The 10,696-nt window shown below is 42.0% G+C and overlaps 1 protein-coding gene across 2 annotated transcripts in view; it reads left to right on the top strand.

Annotated features, from left to right (window-relative positions):
- Nucks1 (nuclear casein kinase and cyclin-dependent kinase substrate 1) overlaps window positions 1-10,696 on the top strand; it is a 33,230-nt gene that overhangs the window by 711 nt on the left and 21,823 nt on the right. The gene's annotated exons all lie outside the window — the stretch shown is intronic.

The following is a 10,696-nucleotide window of genomic DNA, read 5'->3' as shown; positions in this document are numbered from 1 at the left end:
GGAGACGCTGGGCCCCGCCGCCGTCGACGCTGAGGGCGGGAGACGCCGTGTGACCCCTGCCCCCGGAGGCGTGTGCGGGGACACCCGGCCCTGTGGGCTGAGCCGACGGGGGAGGGGGCGGGTTCCGGGCAAAGGGGGAGGGGCCACGGGGTCGCCGGGCCCCGCCTTCCGGGCCGGGCGTGGGCGGGACTCCCCCGTCCCCCCCCCTTCTGGCAAAAGTGAGTTTGAGATCAAACCCCGAGAAACAGTGGACGGCTGTCCTCTCCCAGGCCCGAGTTTGGAGAGCATTAACACTCCCCCCACCCCCAGCCATTCGCCTCGGACTGGAAATGTCCTTCTTCGGGGACACGTCCATTCCCAGGGAGGTGCGGGTTAACAGCGCGACCCAAATCCCGTGTGGTTCTCGTTCCACCCTCGCCCGGCCTACACGTCTCGGGGTATGTCTGTAACCCTCTCGTTCTCGGGGCGTCTTTCATCCTGAAGGAAATAAATAGGTGTCGTTAGCCGTCAGACTTCTATTTTGCACGTTTCAACAAGTTTGCCGCCCCTGTCGCTCGCGGGTCGGTGGGGTCGCCCTTCGCCGGCTTCCGGGCGAGGGTTTGGACGGTGCCATTCGCGAAGGGGTGTGGCCCAGCCTCGCTGGGGAAGCCTTTTTTTTTTTTTAAAGGGGTGCGCTGTTGTAAATAAATACAACTCTTACTGCAAAGGAGTGGCTACTTGGTGTAGTGTTTTCTAAACGGTTTATAAAGGTTTTTGAATGCCTGCATGTAGTCGCTTCCCCTTCGTTTCAAGTTTTGTGGGTAACAGGAGTTTTCAAAGAGTGGCTTGTGAGCTGGGAGGGGTTCGGTAGCGAACCTCTCTATCTGGATGCAGCTCCAGCTGGGGGGTGGTGTGGGCCGGCTTGCTGCAGCTCCCGGAGTGGGAATGCAGAAAGTGTAGCTTGTTTTTCCACCATGCACCATCTCTTTGGGCAAGGAGTCAGGATGGCTCTTTCAGATCATAGGATGGATACTACTAGTCAGTATACGCATGAATTCAGAATAAAGTAGGTGGTGAAGGCAATATTGCAGTAAAGATTTCTTTTTTTGGGGGGGGGGAAGGGATGCTGATCCTGGGATTTGAACTTGGGTGCTCTCACTTTTCTCCTTGAGAATGGCACTTTACCATCTGAGCACACACTACACCGTTGTTTTTGGTGGTTAATTGGAGATGAGCAGCATGGACTTTTCTGCCCAGCCCGATTTTTCGAAGGTCCCATCCTCAGATATCAACCTGAGTAGCTAGGATTACAGACATGAGCCAGCCGGCCCAGCTATTAAACATTTCTTTTACATTGCTTTTTGTCTTCTGAAAGTAATTACAGTGTGGTAAAATTAAATCAGTTTTCTTTTTTTTGGGGGGGGGTCCGGTCGTGGGGGTCTGAACTCTGGGCCTGAGCGCTGTCCCTCAGCTCTTCAGCTCAAGGCTAACGCTCTACCACTTGAGCCACAGCGCCACTTCCGGTTTTTTGCTTTTTGCTTATGTGGTGCTGAGGAATCGAACCCAGGGCCTCACTCATGCAAGGCAAGCGCTCTATCACTGAGCCAACTTCCCAGCCCTAAATCAGTTTTCTCTCAGCCTTAAATTTCAGATCACTTCTAATTTTATTTTTGGTGGTACTGGGGTTTGAACTCGGAACCTTGACTTCGGGACCTTAGTACTTCACTAAGTAGGCTTTCTTAACATTTGGGCCATTCCTGCCAAATTTTGGTGTTTTTATTGGAATTTTCTTATTTATCAGAATTTGTGTTCCCAGATTTAAACATTGGAACGGAACAGAGCTTTTTACTGAAAAACTGGGTATTTTATATCATTGGATGGGGATAAACATATTGAGCACATTTTAGTTTGTGTTTTGAGTCATTGGGATTGCTATGCTTTTTCTTACTCAGTGTATTAGTAAAAAAAAATGACTTTGCCTTAAAAGTAACATTTTGGGTCACTTTCAGCTTATTTCAGAGTGACTTGGTTTCCTCTTTTTTTTCTTTTTTCTTTTTGGTCCGTGGGGGCCGGGGGGGGGGGGCTGAACTCAGGGTCTGGCCATGTCCCTGAGCTCTTTTTCTGAAGGCTAGTGCTCTACCGCTTTGAGCCACTTGCCGTTTTCTGGTGGTTAATTGGGAAGTAATATTCTCTCGGACTTTGAACTGCAATCCTCAGATCTCAGCATTTTGAGTAGCTAGGATTACAGGCGAGAGGCTCCCTGCTCCCAGCAGTGACTTGGTTTCTGATTATATTTTAGTGATAAAAGTCTTGCAATTTTTTAAAGAAGTCTGTGATATGACCAAAAAGGCAGAAATAGTTAAATTTGAGTTTAGCTGTTTGTTAAATTTTTCATAAGTTTTAGGGAGATGCTGTTTCAAAATATAATTGATTGGTCTGATAGGGCAGAGCATTAAACAACAGCAAAACACATTGCATTGACTTGGCTTTTACTAAACATGAAGCAAGTGTTGAAGAATATTGGTGTCAATTTTGCAGTTTTCTGTTCACTTTTTCTGGTAATAGTATTTCACTAACTTCTAAATGAAGCTAGTGATGGGCTGGTCTGCTGCAATGTAGTTATCACAATGAAACTAACACATTGCTTTTCTGATTTTATTTACTTGTGAGGATTGAACCAAGGGTCTCATATGTTAAGCTGGTGGTATACCACTTAGCTATATCATCAGCTAGCAAATTATTTGTGTTTTTTTTGTTTTTTTTTTTAATGCAAGGTGGTTACTACATTTTATGTTTTGACAGCTCAAATATTTTGAGTCTTAGATTCAAATTACTAACACAAAAATAATCCTGGAAGTAGGAAGACAGCACCTAAAGTCAATTCCTCAGTTCATAAGGGACCATACTTAGTGGGTGTTGGTCAGCTTAGGACCTACATTTCTTTATTCCAAGCCCTGCCTATTCTCTGACTATAGTGGTAATCAATTTACTTTCTGCTTGGTAAATGGTATTTTTCTCAGGGTTGACTAAAGAACATAAGTTTGGGATTTTTTTATTTTAACTTTTCAGAGTGTTTCCATCCTTGTGAAGTGAAGCAAAATATTACAATACATAACATGCCCAGATCAGAACCCTGGTTTCTTAATCCAGCTTGGTATACTCTCCAAGGATTCTACACACCTACTAACAATAATCACTCAAAGCAATCTATTCTTTGCAACTTAAATGTGCTTGATGACACCTGTTGTTTGATACTAAAAAGTACAAAGAACTTATTGGGGGGGGGAGTTAGTCATAGGGCTGGGAGTTCATAGACTTTCTTGCCTGGCTTTGAAGGAGATCATCAGATCTCAGCCTCTTGAATAGATGGGATTACAGACATGAGCTATCGGTGCCTGGCAAATAGATTGTTTACTTTTAGATTAATTCTTTGTGGGTAATGTTTTAGGGAGAACATGACTAAAATATTTTAATATGAGCATTTTTGTTCAGTATAATTTTAAAAATGTTTCAGAGATATTTTGAAAGTGTAGAGGTAATAGCAAGGCTGGATTTAGACTGTAAGAATCTGCTGTAGGAGACATAGCTGACATTGTTCACATGGTAGAGTGTCAACCAGGGAGCAAAAGCCTTGGAAACCAATTTATGTGCCTCTAGTTTGAAACAACTAGAACCATTTATGTATGCTGATTGAACATTTGAAAGTGGTAGGTATATTGCGTGGTGCCCGTGGCTCATGCCTGTATTCTTAGCTACTCAGGAAGCTGAGATCTGAGGATCATGGGTCAAAGCCAGCCAGGCCATGAAAGTCCATGAGACTCTTTATCTCTAAAAAACCCCACCAGAACCCCCCCCGCCCCCCCAAAAAATAAAGTGGTAGGTATACTGTAACATACCATCGTCGTCTGGAGTACTTCTGTAATCTAATGCTTCATTATCTAATAAAAAGTTTTTTTTGTGTATGCCACTAGGACTTGAACACAGGGCCTAGTTCCTATCCCTTAGATTTTTCCACTTAAGGCTCATGTTTTACCACTTAAGCCTCACCTCTACTGCCAACTTTTTGGTGGTTAATTGGAAATAAAAGTCTCAAAGACTGTAATACCAAGACTTGTCAGATCTCAGCTTCCTTGAGTAGCTGAGCCACTAGTGCCTGGCCTAATTTTTTGAATTTTTTCTCTAAGTAAATAAAGATCATTAAAAATCTTCATGTGTAAATCAGAGTTTACTACTAGGTAAATTTTGTAGAACTTAGTCCTTAAAACTTGTGGGTTTCTAAATTTTGAATTGTGGACATTATGGACCTTCAGTGGCATAAATTGGAAAAAGTACAGTCACTTTCATGTTCAGTAGAACTGAACTGAGCAGCTATACTCTGGCAGATACTTTATACATATTTCAAAGTCATATATATATATATACTTTATACATATTTCAGCAAGGTATACTCTTCCCATTTCATAGTTCCTCTTGACTATTAAGAGATGAAGCAGAAATTTGAATTCAGGTGAAGTCAACCAGTATAATCCTACATGACACAATCATGAGGTGTTCTTTGTCATGATGGTAGCACACTTTGGAAGGGGTTGTAGCCCTTGATAGGAGTTCTATCTGAGAGGACTGACTTTAAAATAAGATTTTGGAGAGTGGGGGCAAGTGGAGCAGTGGGTAATAGAGAATGAAAGAACTAAAGGAAAACATACATGGCAATGAAAAACAACCAAATGTTTAGTGCGAGCCTTTGGATGGTATATATTAGGTTGCACTTTTTAAGTATATGTATTTACTAATGTGAGACTATTAATCTCTAATTAAGTGAATAAATTCCAAAACCACTTAATAGATAAGACAGTTAAGGTTTCAGAAAACCTCCACTGAATTTAGGTAATTAAATCCACTGGCTACTAAAGTATTATGTGACCAATTTTTTTTTTTTTTGATCCGGTCGTGGGGCCTGGGCGCTGTCCCTCAGCTCTTTAGCTCAAGGCTAGCGCTCTACCACTTGCCACAGCGCCACTTCCGGCTTTTTTTTTCTGCTTATGTGGTGCTGAGGAATCAAACCCAGGGCCTCATGCATACAAGGCAACTGCTCTACCACTGAGCCACCTTCCCAGCCCGTAACCAAATATTTTGTTGAATGAACAGAACAATTTATCAGAGTATAAGATTAAAAGGAAAACCAAAGGCATTTGAAAAAAGGTTTAACACCTATTACATAACAATGTGTTAAAATAAGGTTAAGATTAAAATAAGTAAATTTAACAGTGAAGGTTACAAATAAAGGCAAGCAGTTTTTAGGATCTTAAGCCTCAATTAGTGATAAAACTAATTCTTGGGAGGGGTAGCAGTAGAGCAAAAAAGAAATGTTGGTGTAGGGAGACTTTGTTTCAGCCTTTTCTAAGTTTATGTAATACAGATGTTGAACGCCCTTGAGATTATAGTACTTTGTACTTGTAAAGCATTTTGCAATACCCAAAGCTTTCTCATCAGTTTCTTCTAGCTCTAAAATTAATTTCATTATCAAGGAGAAAGGTGATTACAACTAAAAGTTTGCTTTTTGGAGTTTTTGTGTTTTTCCCAGAAATGCAAAACAGTGTCACATAATGTGTAATTCTGGAAAATTGCATTATAGTCAGTATGTATACACAAGTATTATTGCTGTGCTAATTTAATTCTATTTTTAAAAATCCTTATCTGCAAAGAGAAATAATTGTGACTTCATTACTCTAAAATCAGAAGAAGCTGAAGGAGGCCTTGTCAAGGAGACATATTGTACACAATACAAGGAAACCTTTGACATGGTGAAGAACCACTTTGGTCATACTGGCATCCTTGTTTCATGGGGGAAATATATTTAGATTCTAGGAGGTGGAATTGATTGTAGTAGAATTACATTGCCATTTTTAAGATAAGTATCATAATTATAGATCTTTGAAATACTTTAGATGGAAGAAACCACTGACTGTCAAAGGTGCTTGAGCTAAGCAATATCTTATACCTATGTATTTAATTGTGTACTTGTTCTGTTTTCTGAACAAGTGATCTTCAGGGAGATTTCTTTTCCAGCTACTGTAGGTTGAAGTGTATAGAATCTTTTACCTGGTAAGATAAGACAATCTAGCCAGGTGCTGGTGGCTCATGGCTGTAAGACTAGCTACTCAGGAGGCTCAGATCTGAGGATTGCAGTTTGAAGCCAACCCAGGCAGAAAAGTCTATGAGACTTGTAATCTCTGGTAAACTACCCAAAATGCCTGAAGTGGAGCTGTGGCTCAAGTGGTGGAGCATTAGCTTTGAGCAAAAAAGTCAGGGACAGTGCCCAGGCCCTGAATTCAAGTCCCAGGACTGCCACCAAAGGGGGGTGGGGGGGGGAATAAACTACTTGAGAAGCTAAAATTTGACCAATAGGTTGAAATCCAATCTGCTATTGGTTGGAACAGAGTAACAGGCACAACTGTCTTGTCATCCAAGGACATGCCACAGCTGAGAAGCTTCATAACCCTTCAAAATACACACACACACACACACACACACACACTTGCTTTTCTTCTTAACAATAATAGTGGTTCTCTAGAATCAAGAGACTTGCCCAGGCATCAGTGACTCATGCTTGCAATCTAGCTACTCAGGAGGCTGATAAATGAGGATTCCAGTTCAAAGCCAGCCTGGACAGACAATTCTGAGAGACATTAATTTACTGAAGTAGAGGTATGCTTAAAGTGGTAAGAGTGCCAGCCTTAAGAGCGAAAGGCCAAGTGAGAGCCTGAGGCCCTGAGGTCAAGCCCTGGTACTTGCACAAAATAAAATAGAATCAAGAGACATAAAACTTTGGCTGGAATTATATCTATAAGAATGAAGCAGCAAGCCGCGCACTGGTGGCTCACGCCTGTAATCCTAGCTACTCAGGAGGCTGAGATCTGAGGATTGCGGTTCAAAGCCAGCCCGGGCAGGAGAGACCGTGAGACTCCAATCTCCAATAAACCACCAGAAAACCGGAAGTGGCGCTGTAGCTCAAGTGGTAGAGCTCTTGCCTTGAGCTGAAGAGCTGAGGGACAGGGCCCAGGCCCAGAGTTCAAGCCCCACGGCCGACAAAAAAAAAAAAAGAATGAAGCAGCTGGGCGCTGGTGGCTCACGCCTGTAATCCTAGCTACTCAGGAGGTTGAGATCTGAGGATTGCGGTTCAAAGCCAGCCTGGGCAGGAAAGACCATGAGACTCTGATCTCCAATAAACCACTAAACAGGAAGTGGCGCTGTGGCTCAAGAGGTAGAGCGCTTGCCTTGAGCTGAAGAACGCAGGGACAGCGCCCAGGCCCAGAGTTCAAGCCCCATGACTGACAAAAAAAAAGAATGAAGCATTGTAACTTCTTGTTAGAAGGATCTAAGTCATTTTGACACACAACTCATTTCTAAGGTACAACTTCAGAGCTTTGGGTGAAGGATTGCTGGCGACTGCATCTATCTTGCTTGCTACCTTCCAGGTGATTAAGGACTCTAGATCCATTTTGCAGCCAGGACTTGATTTCTGTTCCTTTAGCACACAGTCCTATACTTAGAGACTCTAAATGTTGATGTACTGATTATTCCCCCAAAGCCCTATTTTTTTTTTCCTGGTACCTCATACCATGATATGTTTTCCCTTGTGATATAAGCCTAATGTGGTTGGGCTACAGGTTTTGACTCTGATGATTGCTCTAAATGATTTTAAAGATACTTCAGTCTCACCCATTTGAAGCTTCTCTGTTCCCAGTTGAATAAGTTTTGCATTAAGCCTCTATTGGGGAGGAATCTGATTTTACCTTATCTTGTACTCATTAAAATATTCTGTGTGAATTTGAAAGAAAATGTTTTCCTCTATGGTAAGCTGAATATTCTAAGTCATAAACTAAAATAACTTGAGTCCTGGGGATAAGTGTTAGTTAAGGATTAGAGGTGTGGCTTTAAGTGGTAGACCACTAAGGTAGAGCCAGAGCTTCAAGTTCAAGGCCCAGTACCACTGAAAAAATTTAAGAAGTGTTCACTAAAGAGCCAAAATGTAACTAGTGGACCAAAACAAATTCAGTAAATGTTCAATAGGAAAACTGACACCTAGCAAATGTGTGGCCCATCATTCAGATCTTATGCCCTCCCTGGAACTTGTCTTACTCATTTGAAAAATTTAGAAACTTATTTCCTGTCATTTCCTTTCTTATTTTATTTGTTTACTCTTCTGTCAGTGGTGGGGCTTGAAGTCTGGGCCTGAGCACTGTCCCTGAGCTCTTCAGCTTAAGATAAGTGCATTACCACTTGCACCACACAACCACTTCTGGTTTTCAGGTGGCTAATTAGAGATTTAACTGTTGAGTAGCTAGGATTACAGGCATGAGCCACCAGCACCCAGCTTTTTTTTTTTTTTTTTTTCTTGCAGTCGTGAGGCTTGAACTCGAGGCCTAAATGGTGTACCTGAGCTCTTTTGCTCTTTGAGACACAGCTCCATTTCCAGGTTTTGCTGGTGAATTAGAGATAAGAGTCTTATAGACTTTGCTGCCCCAGCTGGCTTTGAACTGTGATTCTTACAGTTTAGCCTACTGAGTAGGATTAAAGGAATGAGCCACCAGGGCCTGCCTCCTGTAATTTTCTTGCTTGCTTTTCTTTGTCTTGACATGGTAGGCAAATAACCATTAAGCTACATCTTCAGTCTTTGAAAAGTGAGTGAGGTGCCAGTGGCTCAGGCCTGTAATTTTAGCTACTCAAGAGGCTGAGATCTGAGGGTCACAGTTCAAAGCCATGCTGGCAGGAAAATCGGATTCTCACACCCAATTTAAGCACCAAAATGCTATAAATGGAGCTGTGGCTCAAGTGGTAGTGTGCTGGCCTTGAGCAAAAAAGCTCAGGGATAGTGCCTTGGTCCTGAGTTCAAGCCCCAAGACGTGTGTGTGTGTGTGTGTGTGTGTGTGTGTGTGTATAAATAACTGAATAACTTAAAATGCTGTGAAAACCACATAGCTTCTTGTTCATTTATCTCTTTGAGAGAATAAGGGGGGAGGTCACAGAAAGGTAGAGAACATAGGGTGAACAAATACAGCAGTGGTACTAGACACTGTTGTAAATGAACTATACAACTTGTGAGTGGGATGGAAGGGTAAAATGCAGAGAGCAAGGGAAGGGTTGACATTGTCCAAAAAGAAATGTACTCATTACCTAACTTTATAACCCCTCTGTACATCACTTTTATAGTAATAAAAATAATACTAATAAACCATAAAGTTTAGGGAAAAGGAACTTGAAAGCCAATATAAATAAAACAATTACAAAAAATTATCCTGTGTTGAATTCAACAGTATCCTGGCCTCAAGTGAACTAACATTTTTATATCCTGAAAATATCTGGCATGTCTTAATCATCCTTGAGAAATAAAAGAGTAAGAGGCATATATCCAAACTATGTGCGTGTCTGTGTGCTGTTTCTGGAGTTTGAACTCAGGGCCTACGTTCCATTGGTACTATTTCTTGGGTAGTTACCTACCTGGCACGTTTATATGCTCAGGATAATCTTGATAATTATTCCTGTTTTGCACTTAAGAAAATAAGTTCAGTAGTTGAAGGTTTAGATTTAGCTTAGTGGAAGAGCACTTGCCTTGAGTTCGGTCCTCAGCTTTGGGGGGGAAAATAAGTTCAGTGACAGGAAATTATTTACTCAAGGACATATAACTAGAGTCAGGTTTAAGTGGCTCATGCCTATAATCCTAGCTACTCAAGAGGCTGAAATCTGAAGAACATGGTTCAGAGCCAAGCCAGGGCAGACTCTTATTTACAGTTAACCAGCATAAAGCTGGAACTGGAGCTGTGGTTCTAGTGATAGTGTCAGCCAAGAATGCTGAATGAGAACATGAGACCCTGAGTTCAAGCTCAGTAGTGGTACCTCCCCAAACAAAAGGAAGGGATATCTAACTTGTAAATGGCAGAATAAAGATCTAAATCTCAAATTTTCTTTTTAACCTCTGTGCTGTACTGAAATTAATTTTGTTGGCCTCCCAATTGTAGTTAATGTTCATTAACATTAGAACATCCAGAACATTTGGTGACATGTGATCTCCCAATGGTTGGACAAATCCTTAATAGAGGTTCTACATTCCTGTCACTACTGACCCTCCTAGGTTCTTCAGCGTGGCTAGCTTTGGCCTCATTTTTTTGAGCTTTATACATTGCCCTCTTTGAACTGCCCAGAGGGATCCCAACTTTGGCGCTCATCCATGTCCTAGGCTTTCCTTTGAAATCTTTTCTTGGTGGAATCCTCTAACCCCAAAGTTCATGTATATGATGCCAAGGTCTACCACTAGCTCAAGCCCTTTTGGACCTTGGCCTTGATTACCTGAATGACTAAATGGAGGGAAACACTTTTAGGTACCACATGGAAGCAGAGTTCTTTGTTTCACAAAGTCTTTCAAATAGGTTTATTCCTTAACATTCTTTAGATGGATGGGATCTGGCCAGTTCCTCAGAAGCTTCAAGACACCATTCCTATTGTGGATATGCAAAATACTTGCCCTCCCCTTTCTTTGCCAGTCCTGGGGTTTGAACTCAGGGCACTGTCCCTGAGCTTCTTTTGCTCAAGGTTAGCACTCTACCACTTGAGCCACAACACCATTTCTGGCTTTTTCTGTTTATGTGGTACTGAGGAATCATGCATGCTAGGCAAGCATTCTACCACTAAGCCACATTCCCAGCCCTAGATGAGAGATTTT

The sequence above is a fragment of the Dipodomys ordii genome, unplaced genomic scaffold, assembly GCF_000151885.1.
Source record: "Dipodomys ordii isolate 6190 unplaced genomic scaffold, Dord_2.0 Scaffold35, whole genome shotgun sequence".
Taxonomy (NCBI): domain Eukaryota; kingdom Metazoa; phylum Chordata; class Mammalia; order Rodentia; family Heteromyidae; genus Dipodomys; species Dipodomys ordii.
Note: the sequence above shows the minus strand (reverse complement) of the source record. Positions and strands in the feature narration are given on the sequence as shown.